We start from the raw sequence: 26,039 nt of genomic DNA on the forward strand, positions 1-26,039 counted from the left end.
TCTTACAGGGAAAGGGGTATGCTTGTGTTTCCCCAGATGTATCCAATGAATCATGGCTTCCTCTTCAGGAGATTCAACCCAAGGGGGCCCCCGGCCTTCAAAATAGAGACAAAACAACAAAAACCCCAGGAGGAAGAAATTCCAATACGGGCCATGGCAGCTCTAAAGATCTCCAGGAAGCACCACCCTTGACGACATCAACCTTATGATCTCTCCATGTGGGGACAAATAAAAACCCTTACTAATCGAGCTGAAAATTTGGTCTCTCAACAGGAAATGCCTTGGAGTCCTGAATACATTCTCCTGGCATACTGTCTGCTTGCCTGTGCCTCCCCCATTCGAGCTCTAACTAATCATACTTACTGAGCTTACATATCCAACACCCCTCTACTACAGGTGGTCGAATGGATGGAGAGAGGACCAATCGTTTCAACCAATGACTCTATACATATGCCTTCTCCCTGGAGCATTAAAGGGCCCTCACACCCTGAAGAAGAAGGAAAGCTAATTAATATTTCTCTAGGTTATGAAGTCCTTCCTTTGTGCATGGGCCCAGCAGAATTATGCATAAACGTTAGCCGACAAACTTGGGCTTTTGCCCTGCCTCCCAAAAAGGACTTTCGGAAGTTGATTGGATTATTTACTGTCCTTTCTTTGTCTGTGAACCACATTTATACTACTGAGACTTTAGGGAAAGAGTTAGGGAAAAAACAAAAAACATTATACAAAGGGTTTACTTATAAGAACTTTACATATACTCCTGTTCGTTGGGACAAATGTCAAGCCAAATCAGGAAAATTAATGTTTGTGGCTAATCATACAATTGTTGATTGGGGACCCCATGGTATGTGGTTATCTAACTGCTCAGATGATATTAACAGCACTGTGTGTGTGACTATGCTACTCAAGGGACATGGGAGGTCACTGACACTAGGATGGAGCATTACCATGACAAAGGACTTCTTGGGTGGCTTGACGGTGGATTAGCCCCACATCGTCCTAGGATCGTCCTTGATAAACAGAGTGGGCCTGAACAATGGGACATTTTGAAACTTGCTGGGAGCACTGAAGAACTTGGGACTTGGACCGGACATTTCACAGGGAGCGGTCATAGTCATAGTAACTATTTCTTTCGCTGCAATCAATCATATTTTATACAGGCCTGTGTCCCACTTCCTTTTGTTATAGCCATGGGAAATTTACAATTTAATAAGACTTTACGTTCTGTAACTTGTATTAATTGCAAACTATATACTTGTCTTAACTCCTCTATTTCTTTAAGAAATTATTCGCTTTTGATTCTTCGATATCAACATAATTTGTGGTTACCAATAAATCTCCAACGACCCTGGGAAGAAGGTCCCATGGCTGGACTTGCTTCCAGATTATTTATTAAGCTGCTCCAACAATCTAAACAATTCATTGGATGGCTGATTCTTGGCATTTGGGGTTAATAGCTATTTGCACCACTGCTGCTGTCGCCGGTGCTGCTTTATATACCTCGATTCAAACACATAATTTTATCCAAAATTGGACTGAAGATGCTCATAATATATGGGCTACTCAGCCTCAGGAAGATGAGGATATTCAAGAGGAAATACAGGAACTAAAAAGAGCCATCAAATGGGTTGGAGATCAATTAATAGATTTGCAAAAACAAGTGATACTAAGATGTGATTGGAATTCTACTGAATTTTGTGTTACTCCTGTTCATTTCAATCATAGTGCCTACAACTGGGAACAAATCAAATTTCATTTACAAAACATACATGATAATGCCTCTCTGAATGTACAATTACTGCAAAAGGAAATCTTTGAAACCTTTTCTAAACGTCTGCCCTCTTCCACTAATTTGGAAACTTTAGCTGAACAACTAGCTGATCAATTATCTGGGCTAGACCACGAGGATGGTTTCAAAGTATTACCCACAGCATCGGGTCTGGAACTGTAACTTTGATGATTGTCTTGGTAATTATATTTGTTGTTTATCGTTGCCTTTCTATAAGGTTGGCAAACTCAATTGGTCAGGACCCTTTTTACAAATATAATAAAATAGGGGCAATTGTCAGGAATCATTTAACAGGAGGCTTCCTGTGGCTATTTTGGATCTGTCATGAATCCTCTGTTCCTTATTAATTCCTGAATATTCAGGAATTAAAAGGAGTGGCAAACTGCTCCCAGGGCTGAGGAATGCATGCATTTCCTTCGTTAGTTTTTCCATACGGTGATAAGTAACTATTTACGACCCTCTTCCTTTTTATGAACCATATGGTAAAAGTGATTATTTACAACCCTCTCTCTTTGATATTGATTTCCTTATGTTTCCTTGATAATTTGTAAGTCTGGACTTTTGATCTTTATCTTTGCTGAACAAAGCTACCTTGTAAGACAGTATATATACCCACACTGTGTTGAATAAAACACCCTTGTTCCATCCGAGCTTGGGTCCCCGTGTCTTTCTTTCTTTTTCTCTCTTTCTTTCTCTCTCTCTCAGGCTAATTCTTTGGAGCACAGAAGCTCTCTGAGCTCACTTTTTGCCCGGGCTTGCAAGACCCTCGTGAGAGGGCGCCCTGTGCCTACGTGAAGCAGTGCAAGCCCCATGGCAAGGGCTTTATTGGTTTTCTGCGTAAACCAAGGAATATCAGCCTCTTTCTCTTTTACTTTCTTATTGTCGACTCTGGACCACAAGGTTCTGGTCCATTAAAGGAACTCAACAAATGAGTTTTTTCTATCCCTTTCCTGAGAACAAAGAAGATAAAGAGAAGACTAAGCAGGTATATGTTTTCTTAGACCTGTAAGCATTTTGTTCCTCATCACCAACTTCTGATTGTGAGCCCTTATCTTATATAAGCCCCTAAGTATTTATTGGAAGGGCTGATGTTGAAGCTGAAATTCCAATACTTTGGCCACCTGATGTGAGGAGCTGACTCATTTGAAAAGATCCTGATGCTGAGAGGGATTGGGGATAGGAGGAGAAGGGGACGACAAAGGATGAGATGGTTGGATGGCATCACCGACTCAATGGCCATGAGTTTGGGTGAACTGCGGGAGTTGGTGATGGACAGGGAGGTCTGGCGTGCTGTGGTTCATGGCATTGCAAAGAGTCAGATACAACTGAGCGACTGAACTGAACTGAACCGAGACTCCTCAAGGTGGCAGGGTGGTGGGGGGGGCAGGCACAAGTTTCAAGGCAGGAGCCTACTGTGTTCCCCTCTCCGTTGGCTGAGAATTAAAGCCCTTTCTATTTCCTCCAAACTCTGTCTCCACATTTTTCATTCAGCTTCATTGGGCAGAGGAAGACAAGATTTTAGCCAGCAACACACCGACTATATGACAGATAAATGGGGGTACAGGGGAAATATAAAGCATAATCTTTGATCTAACAGAGTAAAAACTTGGAAAACAATTTGAGACTGCTCCCACCATCAATCATCAACGCCTGCTAAGCTGATGGACTGCAGGAACTTGAGAGACAGAGGAGCATGTGTAGGCTGAGAGCCAGGAAAAGCTGTTGCAGAAGGTAACTTTGAGTTCTGCAGACAAGTCCTGACACCTCATCAGTGAAGAGGAGAGGACTTGTGTTCACTGCGTCCCTGCTGAGCTCATTTCCTTGACTTTAACTGATGAAGACATTTCAAAATAAAGACCTTCTTTTCTAACCAGAAACGTGCTGTACATGCAAATATCTGAGATTGTTACAGCCAACAGGACTCTTCTCACTCCAATTACTCCCTGTTCAGGCTTGCATTATCTTGCTTTTCTTTTTCCTGCTCTGCCATTTGCCACCTACAGCATCAATTCCTACTGACTCAGCACCAGCTGACACTTTTCTTCTCTGGAATCCTCTACTCTCTCCATAGTGAGACTCTGCCATTGCTGATCACAGCTGCCTTCCTTTTGATGGATCAACTGCCTGCAGCATGTGCAAACAGGGGTATCAGCGGCCTCCACCAACCCCATCTCCTCAAGATGGGATTCCATGCCACCCCATGCATCATTCTCACACACCCCAAGTGGCAGTCAGTGGCCACGATCTCATTATCTTTCACAGAAATTGAGAAGGAGCCTGAGAAGAAAAGAGACACACCCCATGCGTCATATATGATGAGAAGTTAAGGGCCACCAATTATGACTTCAGGAGAAAGTCAGTGACCCTGAGACACAGGCTAAGTCTGCCAGAAAAGCTGCTGAATGATTCTAGAGACTTGCTTGTGATCAAGAGGCAAGTACGACCCCTACCCCTACCACCACCATCAAGTACACAACTTGTAAATAATCAATCAAATGTACACTCCTCCGTGGTGGGAAACCCAGTTCTGTACATTCTTAATTTCACCTGCTTGACAGTGCTGCTCATCCATGCTAGAGGAGACAGTGTTGTCTGGCAGCAGAAGCTTCAATCAGAATCTAATTTTCATCCTTGTAGATACCTGAGTCTCATTCACTTTCTCATTTAAGTAAGAACCAAGCATTTCATTCAAAGCCATTAATGAAACAATAAGCCAGTGAAGCCTCCTGTTGAAATACCTCTTCTCATTTATATTTGTTTGCATTGTATGTTCTTCATACCGAGTCCTAAATAGACCAAAAACAGAGTTTTTTTAAGATTTATTTTTAAATAAACATTGTTTTCAGGTATAATCTATAGATACTGTGAGATGAGGCATTTAAATCTCTCTTAAAATAATACAATCTGTCAAGTTTAAAATCCCTCAAACCAAAATGCAGCCTATATTTATATAATGTAATATAAATTACTAAAATCTTAAATTCTAAATAATTTTGCCACAAAGTGAAGACGTTCAAAATTCTGTGAGAAAATACCTTCATTGTCAAAAATAAACAATAAAATGGAAAATAAGAATCAAAGCTCCCCAAAAAAGAATAAAAGCTTCCTCAGCAGATGAATGCATAAAGAATTGAGATACACACACACACACACACACACACACACACACAGTGGAAAATTACTCAGCCATAAGAAAAAAATGAGAAGTTAGAGTTTCTTTGAGCACTAACTATCCTGGTGATTCAGAGGTAAAGAATCCACCTGCCAATGCAGGAGACACAGGTTTGATCCCTGGGTTGAGCAGATCCCCTGGAGAAGGAAATGGCAACTCACTCCAGTATTCTTGCCTGGGAAATCCCATGGACAGATGAGTCTGGTAGGCTACAGTCCATGGGGTCACAAGAGTTGGACAAGACTTGATGACTAAACAACAAAACAATAAATGCTGCATTTTCCTTCACCATAAAAAAAAAGAATGAAATTTTGCCATTTGCAACAACATGGATGAACCTCAGAGGGCCTTATGCTTTAAGAAGTAAGTCAAACAGAAAGACAAATATCATATGATAAAACTTACATGTGGAATCTAAAACGTAAAATAAATTGCATGAATATAAGAAAACAGAAACAGATTCACAGACATAGAGAACAAAATATTGGTTATCAGTGGGGAGAAGGAAGAAGGGAGAGGCAAGATAAGGGTAGAGGATTAAGAGGTACAAAGTACTATGTATAAAATAAATAAGGTATAATGGTACAGGACAGGGAATATAACCAATATTTTATAGTAAGTTTAAATGGACTGCTGCTGCTGCTGCTAAGTCGCTTCAGTCGTGTCTGACTCTGTGCGACCCCATAGACGGCAGCCCAGCAGGCTCCCACGTAATACTGAAACTAATGTTGTACACCTGTAACTAATACAATATTGTAAATCAACTATACTTCAATTTGAAAAAAAGAAACAAAAACACTAAAGCTACTTCTATTGTTGCTCACCCCTGGAGTGCTGTTCAGAGTACAGTAACACATATCCTATCTTTTTATTTAAATGAAACCAGAACAGAATTAACTCTAACACCACCAGCAGCATCCTCATCCTTTATCTCACCATCTACCTTTTCTCCTACCTGCCCTTTACATATTTTCCTCTCTGCACATTTTTTTCTTATCTTTTCCCTCTTTTTCCTCCATTTCCCCCCTCCTCTTTCCCCCATTCTCTAACTCAGTCTTTCCCTGCCCTCCCTTGCACCTCTCATTCCTTGCCATTCAAAGGCTATAAAATGAAGTCCAAACACAAATTGCTATTGTTTGTTTTGAGAACTGTTTGTTTTCATTTTTAAAGTGGGTGCTTTGAATATTTTCCATTTTTAACTCTAAAATAAACATTTACTTTTCCCACGGATGTGTGTTTGTGCCTACAGGTGTTCACAGTGTTCCCCATGAGGATCAGTGGACCTTGAAAGAGAAAAAGGATATATGCTCTAGAGTTATAATACATTGGGACAAGCCGTTTCAAATCTGCTTGAACTCACTTATCTCTTCTGGATGCACAGACACCTGAAGATAAAGTCCTGAGGAGGGGGCTGACGCGTTCTTACCAGGTTCACACGAAGCATCCCCCAAAAGATGGCTGGAGTTTCCAATTGCTCTGGCAAACTGAGGAATGAGAAGTCATGTCATGCCAGTAATATTTAACTTGGTCAAGGGTAAAATCTGAGTTGTAGCACTTGCTGGTTACTATGGCGTAAATGCTCCCATCATGACCAATTTCAAGCTACTACCATGGCATCACTGAACACGGAGTTGAGAGTCAATGCACAGTAAGCCCACTGTTAAACAGTATTTCTACCATGCAGATACACTAGATGTAAATAACCTCAAGGACAGATAATACTAAATTTTGCTAAAATAATTAGAAAGTAATGGGGTTTTAGTATTTTTACCTTTGTTCACAGTTTAACTTATTTAAGTTTAAGAATACATAATTTATTTTTTAATAATGGCTATACTGGACAACTAGCTTGCAAAATTTCTGAAAATGTAACATTTTGTTCTCATAAACTGGTACAAGCCAGCTCCCACACACCTCCTTGAGGAAAGTCACCTCCTCTTATCCAGTTATATGTTGGCATTGGTGTAGAAAGACCGCACTTCGTCAACAGAAAAAAATCTTCTTGGTGCCTGTGATGCACCAAACACAGCCATTTGCCACCAGCTCAGCCTCCCTCAATCATCACTTTCATCAAGGTCTGTCACACTGTGCCTTTCCACCTCGTCTCCAATAACTTCTCCTTTGCCCAGACCGACTTAAGCATTTTTCTCCAAGCACATGTCTCCTTAGCTCCACTTGGTCTGTCCGACTGTACTTCCCTGCTGAGAAGCCCTTTGACTTCACATTTCAGGAACTAGCTTGGATGCCACCTCCAACTTTTCAACCTCAGGATCAGGGGGCTCCCATAGCTCTGGTTAACTGCATGTACCTTAATCTGCACGCTGCCTGTATGTACTCACAACAAATTTAGAAAAGTCAGCAGTGGCCACAGGACTGGAAAAGGTCAGTTTTCATTTCAGTCTCAAAGAAAGGCAAAACCAAAGAATTTTCAAACTACTGTATAATTGTGCTCATTTCACATGCTAGCAAGGCAACTCTCAAAGTCCTTCAAGCAAGGCTTCAACAGTACATGAACCAAGAAATTCCAGATGTACAAACTGGATTTAGAAAAGGCAGAGGAACCAGAGATCAAATTGCCAACATCTGTTGGATCATAGAAGAAGAGCAAAGGAATTCCAGAAAAACATCTATTTCTACTTCATTGACTACACTAAAGCTTTAACTGTAGATTACAACAAACTGGAAAATTCTTAAAGAGAAGGGAATACCTGACCACATTACCTGTCTCCTGAGAAACTACTATGCAGGTCAAGAAGCAACAGTAAGAACGAGATATGGAACAATGGACTGCTTCAAAATTTGGAAAGGAGTATGTCAAGGCTGTATATTGTCACCATGCTTGTATGAGTACATCATGTAAAATGCCAGGATGAAGCAAAGCTGAAATCAACATTTCCAGGAGAAATATCAATAACCTCAGATATGCAGATGATATCACTTTAATGGCAGAGAGTGAAGAGGATCTTAAAAGCCCTTTGATGAGGGTGAAAAAGGACAGTGAAAAAGCTGGCTTAAAACTCAACATTCAAAAGACTAAGATCATGACATCAGGTCCCATCACTTCATGGCAAATAGAGGGGAAAAAAGTGAAAACAGTAACAAATTTTATTTTCTTGAGCTCCAAGATCACTGCAGACAGTGAATGTAGCCATGAAATTAAAAGATAGGAATATAGATAAATGAAACAGAATTGAGAGTCTGGAAATAAACCCTTATATTTATGGTCAGTGGGTTTTTAACAAAGTTACAAAACAGTTCAACAGAGAAATTATGCTATTTTTGACAAATGGTGCTGGAACATTTGGACATTTAGAAGCTAATAATATATGTATTATACATATATGTATATATATGTGTGTGTATATACATATTATGTAAGAAAGATAGACCTTGACAAATACCCTCTATCTTATACAAAATCAACTGACAGACCTAAATGAAAAATCTAAAACTAATAAAATTCTAGGGAGAAAAAGTAGCTTGCAGTCTCATCAGAACAAAAAAATTCTCTATGTCCAGTGACAATGTTAACTAGATTTTTTGTGGTGACTAGATTTAATGTTATGTGTCAATTATACCTCAGCATAAAAAAAAAAAAAAACACGTAGCTAGCTTGCTCTTCTGTATTTAAGGAACCTTCCCCAATATACAAAAACCCTACAATTACCTCATCTGGAGCAGAAACCTCACAAAAGAGAGGATGACCATCCTCCTTAAAACCTACCCCAAATATCCCTATTTTCATTCGTCTCATAACAAAGGTTACATTTCTGCAATGTCCTGGTGGCCTGGAAGTGGTAGCACATCTCTGGGTACAACTGGTGCTGAGTGCAGGTTCTCAGATTTGCCCCTTCTTCCAAGGAAGCACTACCTATTCTTCAGAATAAGTATGGACCAAAATAATCTATATATTATGCCTTCACTAAACACCTGCTATAAAACAGTCTGAGGTGGGACTTTCCTGGTGGTCCAGGGGATAAGACTCCAGGCTCCCAATGCAGGGGACTTGTGTTTGATCCCTGGTCAGGTAACTAGATCCCACATGCTGCAACTACATCAAATAAAGACAAATAAGTATTAAAAAAAAAAAAAAAAGACTGCAGTATGTGTAGCTCCCATCTCTGGCCTTGTTTATTTTCAGTGGTTATATAATCCTTTGACCCACAGTTTCTGGCTCCAACTAAGGACCCAAAGCTGAAGTATAAAAGCAAACTCCAGCTTGGAAGGGAAGGTAGAAATGTTTGTTCTCACAGAATCTGTCCCCATGACCACTGAAATAACCAGCTCAGATTCTCAGTTTTTATTCACTGCAATCAGTAAATATCTATTAAGTAATCACAAGAGATTTATTGTGCAATTAAAGTTGATCATGTAGTATGCAACCACGAGAAGACACAAAGCCAGATTTGTGCACAGTCCATTCTTGATGAAGAGTAAGCATATACCTTAATGTTTTCACAGACTGTGTTTACAGAGCAATTCCAAACTCTTTTCATTGGGTGGCATGCCTCTGTGTGACTAAAGTTTCTAGGCTTCATATGCGCAAGGTAGCTAGGCAGAGAATCTCCTAAAACTCAATTCCGTTGTTTCTAAGGGAAATAGGGGTTGTACTTACGCTGGAGGAGGATAAAGATAGACTTTGAAAGAGCAGGTGGTTAGAGGTTAGTGTCCAACATCATGGAACTGATCTCAGTAAGGTAAGGATCTCATTGCTTGTGCTACCCCAAGTCCCCAACTATCCCACCAGCAGGTATTGTTGGTGACAAGGTAAACCCCAGGAGTAAAGCCCATCACTGCTATAAGAACTACTTAAATGTTCCTGATTTGAGTTGTTTCTTTAAGCAAAATATATATATATATATATATATATATATTTTAATCATATACTTCAATAATAATGTAAAGGGCAAAAGGGATGAGAAAGGAGAGATGTTTAGGGGAAAGAGAACAACAAAGGGATGAAAAAGTAGACCAGGACATGGAAGCAACCTAGATGTCCATCAGCAGATGAATGGATAAGAGAGCTGTGGTACATATACACAATGGAGTATTACGCAGCCATTAAAAAGAATACATTTGAATCAGTTCTAATGAGGTAGATGAAACTGGAGCCTATTATACAGAGTGAATTAAGCCAGAAAGAAAAACACAAATACAGTATACTAATGCATATATATGGAATTTAGAAAGATGGTAATGATAACCTTGTATGCGAGACAGCAAAAGAGACACAGATGTATAGAACAGTCTTTTGGACTCTGGGGGAGAGGGAAGGATGATTTGAGAGAATGGCATTGAAACATGTATAATATCATATATGAAACGAATCGCCAGTCCAGGTTTGACGCATGATATTGGATGCTTGGGGCTGGTGCACTGAGACCACCCAGAGGGATGGTACGGGGAGGGAGGATGGAGGGGGGTTCTGGATGGGGAACACATGTATACCTGTGGCGGATGCATGTTGATGTATGGCAAAACCAATACAATATTGTAAAGTAATTAACTCCAATTAAAATAAATAAATTTATATTAAAAAAAGAGAGAAGAAATAAGGAAGGAGAACATTACCCTATAAGTTCACTGAGGCCATATACCAATACCTTGTACAGTACCTTGCACTTAGAGAGGGAAATGCTTATTCAATGAATGAATGAATGAACATTCATGAAAAATGAGAGAGAAACAAGATACATGAATATGTTAACTTATGAATAGGTTTAACTCTCTAAATACTAAGCACATGTGCCTTTATATAAAAAGATAACACTAGTGATACTCCTTCCAAGCTCCTCCAATCAGAAATATGTACTTCCTATTGTTTATCCTCTATTGGATATGAATCAGCCATATATCCTACCCATCTCCCTTTATCACCAGGATGTTGATCCCAGAATGGAAAAGAGCAACAGATGCCTATTAGATCTGAACCCACAATTTGGTTTCCAGTGGAACTATACTCTCAACTAACATGAGACGGAAATGAAGGCTGAATGCCTATTTATAAGAACTGACTACATACCTAGTGCATATACAAAAAAAAAATAAACCAAAGGTATAAGATGAAATTCTGGGCTTCCAATCTACAAAAATTTCACAAAAGATCTTATTGTTAATTGCAAAATAAGCCTATTTGCCCATGGAGACCCTTGGGAAACAGTGTCACTGACTGGATAATATATATAAATACTTTGCATAAATAATCTTAATTGTCTGGCTTCCTGAAAAATGAAAGAATTTAGTTCAGAGACATTTGAGCTCAGTATCTAAGGACTACATTCCTTCTCCTAGGAACACAGAGATCTTTTATTTCAACAACTAAATTCCAGCCATATGCTAAAGATGACTCAGTGCCCAGAAAGCTCAGGAGAACAAATCTCAAAGAGAAACTGCCTCTGTGAAATGCCCCACTTCTCCCACCCAATATTTACATGCCACCTAAGTATCACCCATGTAGTCTGAAAGCCATCAAAGAGACAATGCTGATCGGTCCAGAAGTGAACGATAGTTACCACAGATATATTTAAGGAGAATTCCTCTACTCAAGAGCCTGAAAAGTACCTCTCAAATTTAGTTTTCAAAATCATGGTTTTAAAACACACTGGCTGAGAATCTGGAACCTAGTATTTATTGAGGTTATTTGATCCATCTTCACTCTACAGAGCAAATAGTGATTTCTGAAAGAAGGGGCAAAACTGGGAACCTGGATTCAGCACCAGTTATATGCAGAGACCTGCCCACTTCCAAGCCACTAGAACATGCTGAAATGTAACCCTAGTTATGGGTCTAATGACAATAGGAGTGTTTGGGGTAGGTTTTTTAAAGCTTTTTAAAACGTCTTTATTGAATTTATTGCTTCTTTTCTTATGTTTTAGTTTTTTGGCCATGAGGCATGTGGGATCTTATCGTCCCAACTAGGGATCAAAGCTGTACCTCCTGCATTGAAAGAAGTCTCAACCACTGTACCACCACGGAAATCCCTTGGGTAGGTTTTAAGGAGGATGGGCATCTTCTCTTTTGTAAGCTATCTGCTCCAGGTGAGGTAACTGTAGGGTTTTTGAGGGAGAAAAAGACTCCTCAGATACAGAGGTGCAGGCAAGGGAGACTAAGAGTGACTCAAGATTCTCAAGTTTCAAGTTCAACCAAAACTCCTTATTTCAAGTTTTGGGACCTCATTCCTTCCTTATCAATGACCTACTTTCCCATGGAACACCTTGCAAGGCTGTGAACTAAACTGATGTAATTCTGCAATCTGCACAATCAAATTTTGCATTTGATTTTCAATAATATCATGCCTACGACTATAAGAAATAAAAGATCCTTTTAGGGTTTCTGTGGAAACTCTCTGGTTCTCAGGCCAAGAAATGAAGTTGTTTAAGTTGTTTAAGAGTTTAAGATCCTGAGATTTTCACTTTCTTTCTGTAAGCCCTCCACTGTACTCAGTAACAGCCAATCTGGAACAAGGTCCTTGCAGTGATTGCTGCTTCTGTAACAGGTGCGGCAGCCACTTGGGCCCCCAAAGAACATGTGTTTCATCACCATCAACCACATGTGGCTATTTGATTGTGATGCCACTGAGTGTCATGTATAAGTAGCATCACCTTTCCCCTTGGCGAGGGGCTCAGACCAACCCAACCACAGAAACAATCTTCAAAAGAGTTTCTCTCCTCGGACTAATCCTAATACCAATTTCTATTTCAGTCAGGGTTCAGTTAAGATGCAGAAACTGCAGCAATTCAACCAGGGAAAGCATAATATAATGAATTATTCACTTGGTGAAAAGGTAGTTAGCTACTAAAAGAGTGTAAGAGAATTTTATGGGAATAGAAATGGCAACCACAGAATACAGCTATTATTCTCAGAGCTGAGGGAAGGATAAATAAGGAGGAAACTTCAAAATGTAGAGAAAAGCTGCTCCAGGCTAAGATTTGGGTCTCTAAGGAGATGGCTCAGCTATTAAAGAAACACGTCACTCACCACTTGGATGAAGAGTAAACCTAGAGGACACTCACTAGCTGGAGCCATGGGAGCAATTCACCACCACAAGGAATACTGACAAGGCCAGCTGTGGCCTGATTCATTCACTGTCATGTGGAGAAAAACAATCAAGATGAGTCCTTCATTCTCCAGTTTGGAGAATCCCATCAGCACACCCTTCACCCCCAGTTGGTCAAACCCAACATCTGGCAGAGAAAAAACTGTAGCTTGCAAGAGTACAGTTCCAGGATCATATAGCAGTATGATGAAAGGCAGATGTGGAGCTAAAGGAAAATGAATGAGCAATTGGAATACCTGAACATAAACACTAGGAGGAAAGATGGAAAGAGGTAAATAATTACAAGATATACTTAGAGGCAGAAGCACTTGTACTTGATTTTGAGTCCTTTTGGAAATGAGTAAAAGGAGGGCTCAGGATGATGTTCTCCTAAGAGAGAAGGGGGAAAACTGGGGATGTTCAGTCTTGTATCAAATGAGTTTTGTTTGGTGGGGGAGGTAGGGAATTAAGAATTACATTTTGGGCATATTCCATATATCTATGACAGAGGTCAAGGTGTCAAATGGCAGACAGCAATGCAAAACTTGAGGCTGGCTGAAGATAAAAATGGGCATCATCAGCAGGTAGATGCTATTTCAGGTCAAAGGACTAGAGGACATCACTTACAGAGAAACTGTACTTAGATAAAAGGGCAACAAGTGTGCTCTGAGAAGCTCGAACACTTATAGAAATCAGAGAAGGGATCGAGGCGCGAGTAAAGGAGACAAATTAGCCAGTGAGAGAAGAGGGAAAAAATCAGGAGAATTTGGGGTTATGGAGGCAGAGTAAGAAGGGCTTACCCCCAAAGTAGTCAATTCTGTCAAATACCAATTCCACTGGATTTAATAAGATGAGTTTAAATGAACAGAGGAAAAGAGAAAGGAGCAGAGAAGTGAGTTGTAGCAAGAGGAAACGGTGGGTCAAGGTAGGACTTTTAAACTGAGCTGTTTGATATGAGAGCCTCTAGTCACAGGTAGTTCCTGAGCACCTGAAATATGACTAGTGCAAATTGAGATGTGCTACAGGTATAAATAATGCACCAAGTTTTTAAAACTTAGTACAAAAAAGTATAAAATATCTTGTTAATAATTTTTATATTACTTGCATGTTAAAATGGTAAATTTTGTATATAATGTGTTAAATAAAGTGTATTACAATTAGTTTTTCTTCTTTTCACTTTTCTTGGTAGAATTTTATTTATGTATTTTAATTTTTGGCTGTGCTGAGTCTTCACTGCACCGTGTGGGCTTTCTCTAGTTAAGCGAAGGGGGAGGGGCTACTTTCTAGTTGTGGTGCTCAGGCTTCTCACTGTCGCCGCTTCTTCTGTTGTGGACCACTGGCCCTAGGTCTGAGGGCTCAGTAGTTGTGGTGCACGGGCTTAGTTGTCCTGTGGCATGTGGGATCTTCCAAGATGAGGGATCAAACCCATGTCCCCTGCACTGGCAGGCGGATTCTTATCCACTGGACCACCAGGAATATCCATCTTTTCACTTTTTTAAGGTGGCTATCATAAAATTTTAAATACATACATGGCTCACTTTATATTCCTATTAGAGAGAACTGTATTAGGGCATGTTTGCATGCTAACAGAATGAGCAGGGGAGAAGCAGAGATTGATAAATGTAGAAAGAGAAAGCAGAAGAGGGAAATCATAAATAAGCTTTAAGAGATAAGGAGAAGTGGGGAAACAACCATAGATTGATAGACAGAGAGAAAGACAGATGTACACCTGCAAATATTTCTCATATCCTTTAAAAAGAAACGGTGTGCACTCAGTCACATCCAACTCTTTGCGACCCCATGGACTGTAGCCCACCAGGCTCCTCCATCCATAGAATTCTCCAGGCAAGAATACTGGAGCAGGTTGCCATTTATTTCCTTCTCCAGTAAACAGAGGCTATCCAATCTTTATATATGGCTATGAAGCATTAATAAACATTTACCAAGGTCTAGGCTGGACTCCGGGAGTTGGTGATGGACAGGGAGGCCTGGCGTGCTGCAATTCATGGGGTTGCAAAGAGTTGGACACAAACAAGTGACTGAACTGAATTGAACTGAAGGCTGCAAATAAAATCTTAATATGCTTTCAAAGGTACAGTTCACATTGCAAGAAAATAAGAAATTCACAAGAAAAAGGCAGCAAACTCAATCTAACCTCATGAACCATATAAAACAGTTCTCTAGATAACTCTTGGGTTATCTGGAAGTCAAAACTAAAATACAGAATGTTTAGAAATTAAAAAAAAAAAACAAAAAACTACATTTCAAAATTCATCTGATCCCACCAAAGCCTTAACAGAAGGAAACATTCAGAATTTTAGTGATTTTCTTAACATACTTAAGACAAACTAAATGACTTAAGCATTCAAATCAAGAAGCTAATAAAAGAACACACAGAAGAAATACAAAGAAGAACTAACAAAAAGATCTAATGACCCAGATAACCATGATAGTGTGACCACTCACCTAGAACCAGAAATCCTGGAGTGCCACCCGAAGTCAAGTGTGCCTTAGGAAGCATCACCATGAACAAAGGTAGTGGAACTGATGGAATTTCAGTGGAGCAATTTCGAATCCTAAAAGATGAAGCTGTTAAAGTGCTGCACTAAATATGCCAACAAATTTGAAAAACTCAGCAGTGGCCAAAGGACTGGAAAAGGTCAGTTTTCATTCCAATCTCAAAGAAAGGCGATGCCAAAGAATATTCAAACTACCGCACAACTGCACTTATCTCACACACTAACAAAGTAATGCTCAAAATTCTCCATACTAGGCTTCAACAGTACATGAACTGAGAACTTCTAGATGTACGAGCCGGATTTAGAAAAGGCAGAGGAACCAGAGATCAACTTGCCAACATACACTGGATCACAGAAAAGGCAAGGGGATTTCAGGAAAACATCTACTTCTGCTTCATTGACTACACTAAAGCCTTTGACTGTGTGGATCACAACAAACTATGGAAAATTCTTAAAGAGATGGGAATGCCAGACCACCTTACCTGCCTCCAGCAAAACCTATATGCAGGTCAAGAAGCACCAGTTAGAACTGGACATGGAACAATGGACTGGTTCCAAATTGGGAAAGGAGTATGTCAAGGCTGTATATTGTCACCCTGCTTATTTAACTTATATGCAGAGTACACCAGGGCTTCCCTGATAGCTCAGTTGGTAAAGAATATGCCTGCAATGCAGGAGACCCTAGTTCGATTCCTGAGTCAGAAAGATCCACTGGAGAAGAGATAGGCTACCCACTCCATTATTCTTGGGCTTCCCTTGTGGCTCAGCTGGTATAGAATCCGCCTGCAATATGGGAGACCTGGGTTTGATTCCTGGGTTGGGAAGATCCCCTGGAGAAGGGAAAGGCTACCCACTCCAGTATTCTGGTCTGGAGAATTCCATGGACTGCATACTCGAGGGGATCACAAAGAGTATATCATGAGAAATGCCAGGCTGGATGAAGCACAAGCTGGAATCAAGACTGCTGGGAGAAATACCAATAACATCAGATATGCAGATGACACCACCCTTATGGCAGAAAGCAAAGAGGAACTAAAGAGCCTCTTGATGAAAGTGAAAGAGGAGAGTGAAAAAGCTGGCTTAAAACTCACATTCAAAAAACAAAGATTATGGCATCTGATCCTATCACTTCATGGCAAATAGATGGGGAAACAATGGAAACAGTGACAGATTTTATTTTCCTGGACTCCAAAATCACTGCCGATGGTGACTACAGCTATGAAATTAAGACACTGTTCCTTGTAAGAAAAGCTATGACCAACCTAGACAGCATACTAAAAAGCAGAGACATTACTTTGCTGATAAAGGTCAATATAGTCATAGTCAAAGCTATGGTTTTTCCTGTACACATGTATGGATGTGAGAATTGGACCATAAAAAAGGCTGAGCACTGAAGAATTGATGTTTTTGAACTATGGTATTGGAGATGACTCTTGAGAGTCCCTCAGACAACAAGGAGATCAAACCAGTCAATCCTAAAGGAAATCAATCCTTAATATTCATTGGAAGGACTCTTGCTGAAGTTGAAGCTTCAATACTTTGGCCAACTGATGCAAAGAGCCAGCCCATTAGAAAAGACCCTGATGCTGGGAAAGATTGAAGGCAGGAGGAGAAGGGGACAACAGAGGACGAGACAGTTGGATGGCATCACTGATTCAATGACACAAGTTTGAGCAAGCTCCAGGAAATGATAAAGGACAGGGAAGTCTGGCATGCTGCAGTCCATGGGGTCGCAAAGAGTCAGACATGACTGAGTGACTGAACAACAATTAAAGAACATCAAAATAAACCAACAGAGAATAGGGGAAACTAAGTAAAAGTAGAAATTAATGAACTAGAAAGCATAGGAAAACTGCATAAACCTGATAAAACAGTAATTTTGTTTTTGTTTTGTTGTTAAATACTACAACATAAAAACCATTAGTTAGCAGAACCAAGAAAAAAGGAAGCGGAAATAAAAATATATACAGTGAGAAAGTGAATATAACCAAAAATGGACTAAAATTAAAATTTCCAACATATGCCAATAAATTAGAATCCCATGGACGGAGGAGCCTGGTGGGCTACAGTCCACAGGATCGCAAAGAGTCGGACACGACCTAGCGACTTCACTTTCCTTTCACTTACTTTCACATGAAATAGACGTATTTTAGAAAGATATAAATAACTAATATTGACTCTTTAAGAGTGAAAACTAGCCTAATAATTAGAGAAGAACTTAAAAATGTAGCAAAAGTTCTAACTTCAAAAAAGCACTAGTTGAGACTGTTTTACCAGAAAGTCCAATATATTTTAAAGAACAGATAATTTCTGAGTTATTTAAATCATTCAGATAATAAAAACTATGACAAGCTTCCCAATTTACTTTTTTAAGAAGTTTATCCTGACTCTAAAAAGTGACTATGTGGACTTCCCTGCTGGCAGAGTGGGTAAGAATCTGCCTACCTATGCAGGGGACATGGTTCGATCCCTGGTCTGGGAAGATTCCAAATGCCTTGGAGCTACTAAACCCGCACACTAGAGCCCAAGAGCTGCAACCACTGAGCCTATATGCTGCACCTACTGATACCCATGGGCCTGGAGCCTATGCTTGGCAACAAAAGAAGCCACCACAGTGAGAAGCCCGTGCACCCTAACAAAGAGTAGCCCCTGCTCACCGTAACTAGAGAAAGCCCTCGCATAGCAAGGAAGACACGGTGCGACCAAACAAATCATAAAAAATTATAAATAAAAACTAACAATGCTAGCAAAAATAAAATAAACCTTGGGTCATTTTCACCAAGGAATATAAATTTTAAAATCCAAAGTAAAATATTAACAAATCTAATTTACCACACTATAGGATACTTTTGACAGCAGCCAACAGAAACCGTGATTCAAATTATTTTTAACCACATGAGTATTTCTTGACTCAGACGGAAGTCTAGAGGTACAGTTAAGTTTTAGGACAGGCTGCAGTTCAATGATGTTATTAAGAATCCAGATTTTTTTTTCCATGTCTCTTCTGTGCCATTCTTGGTGTTATGTCATTGCTAGTCTTGTAGAAATATGACAGCAGTATTTTCAAGCATCCAGGCACAATTCTCAGAGGAAGATGGAAAAATGACTCCCTTTGATTTTCACTTCAGAGAAAGGACAATTTTTCCAGAAGCTCTCTTAGCAGATGTCATGTCTCAGTAGAAAGAACTAGATCAAATGTCTATTCCTGGGCCAATTCCAATAAATGACAAGGTATTGTTTTAGTCTGTAGCATCAGAATCCCCTGGAAGATTTATTTAAACACATATCACAGGGTCCCATCCCCAGTTTCTGATTCAGTAGGTCTGGCATGGAGCCTGATGATGTGTATTTCTTGTAAGTCCCCAGGTAATGCTAATATTGATTATCTTGGACAAATTAGGACTATCTCTGGAGCTGAAGGTGAGGTCAGCCTCCCTGAGGCATCTGGCTGCCCTGAGGATGGAGAGATACCTGCTTAGAAGTGTGACTTATGTAGCATTTTCAACAAGGAGGAATAAATTTGAACAGAAATGCCAGAACAGAGGACAGTGGTTTTAGGCTTCCAAGACTGGCAAGCCAAAGGAAGGTAAATATATGTGAGGAAACTAATGGAGTTAAGTTTGCTTGCAGATTTCTCTGGTGCCATCTCTGAGTTGATAAAAGTCTGTCTCCAGCAAAAGGAGAATTTACATATTGCCTTTAGAAAGAAAGGGAGCAGCTTTGTCTGGCTTTGATGCTTCTTAATTGCCTTCAGCTCAAATAATTTTCATGTCAAAGAAGCATATTTTGAGGTGACATTCTGATTTTCTTCCGTTTCCCATTTGAAACTTTATCTTCAGGAGGTTTCATGTATTAAGGCTGAGTTTGAAGCTGCAGAAAGACTTGAGTTAGATATTGTGAAATAAGAGATCAAGTCAAAGGGTAAAAAAAAAAAAAAATTGGAAAAAGCAGAAAAGAATATATCTAATTACAATGTCCCATATCTTACTTCAGTCTCTTATGAATAGGTCAGTCCAGTTAAACAATTGTGTTTCATCTAAGGAGGCAATGTTGCAGGTTTCCACCTAAACATGGTCTCTGTGTATGGTGCAAGCAATCAGGTATTGAATAAAACGTATTCCTATAGAAATTTTAAAAACAAAGTTTAATGATAGGAGAAAACTTACAAACCAATTTTTTTAGTCTGGAGACCAAGCAGTAGAGAATATATCTAGATATGGGGTTTCTTTCAGTAAACCCCATCCTTTCTTTAAAGTAAGAATGGCAGTGTCAATTTTTGATGAATTTCCTGGTTTGCAGTTTGAATGCCTATGTTGGTGTTGGATGTTCTAGTAAACTTTCTGAGTGACCCACAAAGCAGCAGGCATGAAGAATGTCCATACATCACATCTGTTGTACTGATTTCTCTTCAATTTATAACCAATTCATCTAGTTTGCAGTGCTCTGGGAAAAGGGCAGTTGTAGTTCTTAGTGATTCCAAGTCAGAAAGTTGGGAGAAAAAATGAAAATAATAATTTGGTGAGTTGTAGCCAGGTGTTGAGAAAACCTGAAGAATTCAGGAACCAGTACAGTTTACAGGTAGGGACTAAAACCTCAAAGACAATGAAAAGGGCTAGAATCTAATACCCAAACAGATGTGCCACTTTTTATGGCACTGATAATTTTTCTGTCTAAAGTAAGACAAATTTGTTTGGCAAAATAGTCTAATCTCACTAGATTTGGCCTCATTACTTATATAAGAGCAGCAAGACTGACCAAAGTTCTTCTGATTTTTCTTTGCTGGAACTTTTCATAAGGAATCTCAGATTGGACTTTTAAAAGCTTCTCAAGGCTAGTAAGCCAAGTCAAGGAGTCATCACAAGACTTTGCCTACAACACATATTGATTTGGGTGAATTCCTCTCTTTCTAAAGTCCCCCAAATATTCTGAGGTTCCTGCCCTACGAGGTAGTGACCTCCCTCACTCACTGTGATGTGGGAACCCTATAAGCAAAATACAAGTTGGATTTTCAAAGTTATCTTTTCTGGCTTTTTAAGTCAACTTTACTTCCTTAATCATGGTCGACAAAAGAGTCCGAAATGCAGTACTTGGATGCAATCTCAAAAACGACAGAATGATCTCTGTTCATTTCCAAGGCAAACCATTCAATATGACAGTAATCCAAGTAAATGCCCCAACCAGTAACACTGAAGAAGCTGAAGTTGAACGGTTCTATGAAAACCTACAAGACCTTTTAGAACTAACAGCCAAAAAAGATGTCCTTTTCATTATAGGGGACTGGAATGCAAAAGTAGGAAGTCAAGAAACACCTGGAGTAACAGGCAAATTTGGCCTTGGAATACGGAATGAAGCAGGGCAAAGACTAATAGAGTGTTGCCAAGAAAATGCATTGGTCATAGCAAACACCCTCTTCCAACAACCCAAGACTCTACACATGGACATCACCAGATGGTCAACACCGAAATCAGATTGATTACATTCTTTGCAGCCAAAGATGGAGAAACTCTATACTCATCAAAAACAAGACCAGGACTCAGATCATGAACTCCTTATTGCCAAATTCAGACTGAAATTGAAGAAAGTAGGGAAAACCACTAGACCATTCAGGTATGACCTAAATCAAATCCCTTATGATTATACAGTGGAAGTGAGAAATAGATTTAAGGGACTAAATCTGATAGAGTGCCTGATGAACTATGGATGGAGGTTCGTGACATTGTACAAGAGACAGGGAGCAAGACCATCCCCATGGAAAGAAATGCAAAAAAGCAAAATGGCTGTCTGAGGGGGCCTTACAAACAGCTGTGAAAAGAAGAGAAGCGAAAAGAAAAGGAGAAAAGGAAAAGATATAAGCATCTGAATGCAGAGTTCCAAAGAATAGCAAGGAGAGATAACAAAGCCTTCCTCAGCGAACAATGCAAAAAATAGAGGAAAACAACAGAATTGGAAAGACTAGAGATCTCTTCAAGAAAATTAGAGATAACAAGGGAACATTTCATGCAAAGATGGGCTCGATAAAGAACAGAAATGGTATGAACCTGACAGAAGCAGAAGATATTAAGAAGAGATGGCAAGAATATACAAAAGAACTATATGAAAAAGATCCTCACGACCCAGATTATCACGATGGTGTGATCACTCACCTAGAGCCAGACATGCTGGAATATGAAGTCAAATGGGCCTTAGAAAGCATCACTACGAACAAAGCTAGTGGAGGTGATGGAATTCCAGTTGATCTATTTCAAATCCTAAAAGATGATGTTGTGAAAGTGCTGCACTCAATATGCCAGCAAATCTGGAAAACTCAGCAGTGGCCTCAGGACTGGAAAAGGTCAGTTTTCATTCCAATCCTAAAGAAAGGCAATGCCAAAGAATGCTCAAACTACCGCACAATTGCACTCATTTCACATGCTAGTAAAGTAATGCTCAAAATTTTCCAAGCCAGGCTTCAGCAATACGTGAATCATGAACTTCCAGATGTGCAAGCTGGTTTTAGAAAAGGCAGAGGAACCAGAGATCAAATTGCCAACATCTGCTGGATCATCAAAAAGCAAACAGAGTTCCAGAAAAACATCTATTTCTGCTTTATTGACTATGCCAAAGCCTTTGACTATGTGGATTACAATAAACTGTGGAAAATTCTGAAAGAGATGGGAATACTAGACCACCTGACCTGCCTCTTGAGAAACCTATATGCAGGTCAGGAAGCAACAGTTAGAACTGGACATGGAACAAAAGACTGGTTCCAAATTGGAAAAGGAATATGTCAAGGCTGTATATTGTCATCCTGCTTATTTAATTTATATGCAGAGTACATCACGAGAAATGCTGGGCTGGAAGAAGCACAAGTTGGAATCAAGATTGCTGGGAGAAATATCAATAACCTCAGATATGCAGATGACACCACCCTTACAGCAGAAAGTGAAGAGGAACTAAAAAGCCTCTTGATGAAAGTGAAAGAAGAGAGTGAAAAAGTTGGCTTAAAGCTCAACATTCAGAAAACGAAGATCATGGCATCTGGTCCCATCACTTCATGGCAAATAGATGGGGAAACAGTGGAAACAGTGTCAGACTATTTTTTGGAGCTATAAAATCACTGCAGATAGTGGCTGCAGCCATGAAATTAAAAGACACTCACTCCTTGGAAGGAAAGTTATGACCAACCTAGATGGCATATTAAAAAGCAGAGATATTACTTTGCCAACAAAGGTCCATCTAGTCAAGGCTATGGTTTTTCCAGTGGTCATGTATGGATGTGAGAGTTTGACTGTGAAGAAAGCTGAGTGCCTAAGAATTGATGCTTTTGAACTGTGGTGTTGGAGAAGACATTTCAGAGTCCCTTGGACACCAAGGAGACCCAACCAGTGCATCCTGAAGGAAATCAGTCCTGAATATTCGTTGGAAGGACTGATGTTGAAGCTGAAGCTCCAATATTTGGCTACCTGATGCAAAGAACTGACTCATTAGAAAAGACCATGATGCTGGGAAAGATTGAAGGCAGGAGGAGAAGGAGATGACAGAGGATGAGATGGTTGGATAGCATCACTGACTCAATGGACATGTGTTTGAGCAAGCTCCAGGAGTTGGTGATAGACAGGGAAGCCTGATGTGCTGCAGTCCATGGGGTCGCAAAGAGTCAAATGCGAGTGAGTGACTGAACTGAACTGATAAGAACAGATTTTTACTGAATTTATGAAAATATATTATCATGAAAATAAAAACATTCAATAAGCTTTTCCAAATTCTGGAGGCATCATATAGGGGAAAAGAGTAATTGTTTCACCCTTGTCCACAAAGGTATAATTGACCAAGCTGCTGAAAGTTAGAGGTATAATTTACCAAGCTGCTGTAAGTTAGAGGTAGCTCAGGGAAGAGAGGAAAAGGTTTCTTTAAATCTGAAAAACAAAATATTAAAGAACTAGTAATGTTCCAAACAAAAATTCATAAAAATTATAATCATTCTCACCAGTTCACTCAGTGTCATATAATTAATTGTTATTAGGCCGAAGAATTAATGCTTTTGAACTGTGGTGTTGGAGAAGACTCTTGAGAGTCCCTTGGACTGCAAGGAGATCCAACCAGTCCATTCTAAAGGACATCAGTTCTGGGTGTTCTTTGGAAGGAATGATGCTAAAGCTGAAACTCCAATAGTTTGGCCACCTCATGCAGAGTTGACTCATTGGGAAAGACCCTGATGCTGGGAGGGATTGGGGGCAGGAGGAGAAGGGGACGAAGGAGGATGAGATGGCTGGATGGCATCACCGACTTGATGGACATGAGTTTGAGTGAACTCCGGGAGTTGGTGATGGACAGGGAGGCCTGGCATGCTGCGATTCATAGGGTTGCAAAGAGTCGGACACGACTGAGCAACTGAACTGAACTGATGTTTGATATTGGGTTTGCAGTTTGAAGAATCCATCAATTTCCCTATTTGAGTTCTGAAATTTACACCCAGTTCAATGGCACAATCTTAAAAGTTATCAGAATTCTGTATTCTAAAGTATTCATCAAGGTCCTTTCCACTAACCTTTGAGGACAAGCAATTTTGGATCATAGTTGCTTGCAAGTTTTCAGGAAGGCATCAGAGTAAAACAATAACTGTGAATAACAAAAGATTTAAAAATATCCAAAGTGAAGGACTTAATAAGAGTCTATTTAGATACAATTGGGGAAAAAATGGTTATTTCTGAGACATACAACGTTTTAAGATGATAACTGGAATTTAACTGATAACATTATACCAGGACATATGAGATTTCTCAGAATCTCATGTAATTTCTGTAACACTTACATGAATAATATATAATTTATACACAATATAACCCAAAAAAGTCAAACATCACGTCTTACTTGACAACACTTCTCATGTAATTTAACATGTCAAGTAAGCCTAATTAGTTTATTATCTCTCTTTTTATAAGAAAAGAAATTTCTTGATATATTCTGGGGCTCTCTGATAAATTCCCAAAGTTAGTTTATGGTCAAAAAACTTCATTCAGAATTTGAATTTGGGAAGTTTGTCAAAAATGTCAAAGGCTCAAAATGTATGATTAAATAAAATCACAGGTGTTATCTCATTGTGGCTTTGATTTTCATTTCCCCAATGATTAGTGATGCTGAACATTTTTACATGTGCCTGTTGGCCATCTGCATTTCCTCTTTGGAAAAATGTCTGCTCAGTTTTTGTTTTTTTTTTAATGTTGAGCTGTATCATCTGTTTATATATGCTAGATATTAACCCCTTATTGGTCATATCACTTACAAATATTTTATCTCATTCAGTAAGCTGTCTTTTCATTTTACTGATAATTTCCTTTGCTGTGCAAAAGCTTTTAAGTTTAATTAGGTTCCAACTGTTTTTATTTCCTTTACTTCAGGAGATGGATCCAAAAAAATTGCTGCAATTTATGTTAAAGAGTGCTCTGCCTATGTTTTATTCTAGGAATTTTATAGTATTCAGTCTTACATTTAGGTCTTTAATCTACTTTGAATTTATTTTTGTATATGGTATTAGAGAATGTTCTAATTTTATTCTTCTACAGGTAGCTGTTCAGTTTTCCCAGCATCACATATTGAAGAGATTGTTTTTCCACTGTATATTCTTACTGCCTTTGTCATAGATCAATTGACCATAAGTGTGTGAGTTTATCTCTGGGCTCTCTACCCTGTTCCACTGATATGTGTCTGTTCTTGTGCCAGTACCATATTGTTTGATCACTGTAGCTTTGTAATATAGCCTAAAGTTAGGACATGTGATTCCTTCAGCTCTGTTCTCTCTCCAGATTGTTTTGGCTATTTAGGGTCATGTTTCCATACAAAATTTTTTTAATTATTTGTTCTAGTTCTGTGAAAAATGACATTGCCATTTTGATAGGGATTGGATTGAATCTGTGGATTGCTTGAGTAGTATTATTTTACCATATTGATCCTTCCAATTCAAGACTATGGTATATCTGTCCATCTGTTTGTGTTGTCTTCAATATCTTTCATCAGTGTCTTCTAGTTTTCAGAGTATAGGTCTTTTGCCTCCTTACTTAGGTTTATTCCTATGTATTTTACCCTTTTTTATGTGACAGTAAATGGGCTTGTTTCCTTAATTCCTCTCTCTGTACTTCATTGTTAGTGTATAGAGATGCAACTATGCAATTTTACCAAATTCACTGATTAGCTCTAATAGTTTTCTGGTGGCATCATTCAGTTCAGTTCAGTTCAGTTGCTCAGTCCTGTCCGACTCTTGGCGACCCCATGAATCGCAGCATGCCAGGCCTCCCTGTCCAGCACCGACTCCCAGAGTTCACTCAGACTCACGTCCATCGAGTCAGTGATGCCATCCAGCCATCTCATCCTCTGTCATCCCCTTCTCCTCCTGCCCCCAATCCCTTCCAGCATCAGGGTCTTTTCCAATGAGTCAACTCTTTGCATGAGGTGGCCAAACTATTGGAGTTTCAGCTTTAGCATCATTCCTTCCAAAGAAATCCCAGGGCTGATCTCCTTCACAATGGACTGGTTGGATCTCCTTGCAGT

The 26,039-nt window shown here is 39.4% G+C and overlaps 1 protein-coding gene across 2 annotated transcripts in view; it reads right to left on the bottom strand.

The window, feature by feature from the left end:
• AADACL3 (arylacetamide deacetylase like 3) overlaps nucleotides 1-26,039 on the bottom strand; it is a 156,372-nt gene that overhangs the window by 124,930 nt on the left and 5,403 nt on the right. Inside the window, exons 1-3 of one of the 2 annotated variants that reach the window (XM_055582671.1) lie at nucleotides 15,463-15,537; nucleotides 12,939-13,045; nucleotides 6,388-6,445 (exon numbers count right to left, since the gene is read on the bottom strand). The exons of the other annotated variant lie outside the window; for it this stretch is intronic. The gene's annotated coding sequence lies outside the window, so the exon portion shown is untranslated. Of the gene's footprint in view, nucleotides 1-6,387; nucleotides 6,446-12,938; nucleotides 13,046-15,462; nucleotides 15,538-26,039 lie in introns of those variants that run through there. 2 annotated transcript variants of the gene reach the window in all.

The sequence above is a fragment of the Bubalus kerabau genome, chromosome 5, assembly GCF_029407905.1.
Source record: "Bubalus kerabau isolate K-KA32 ecotype Philippines breed swamp buffalo chromosome 5, PCC_UOA_SB_1v2, whole genome shotgun sequence".
Classification (NCBI taxonomy): Eukaryota; Metazoa; Chordata; class Mammalia; order Artiodactyla; family Bovidae; genus Bubalus; species Bubalus kerabau.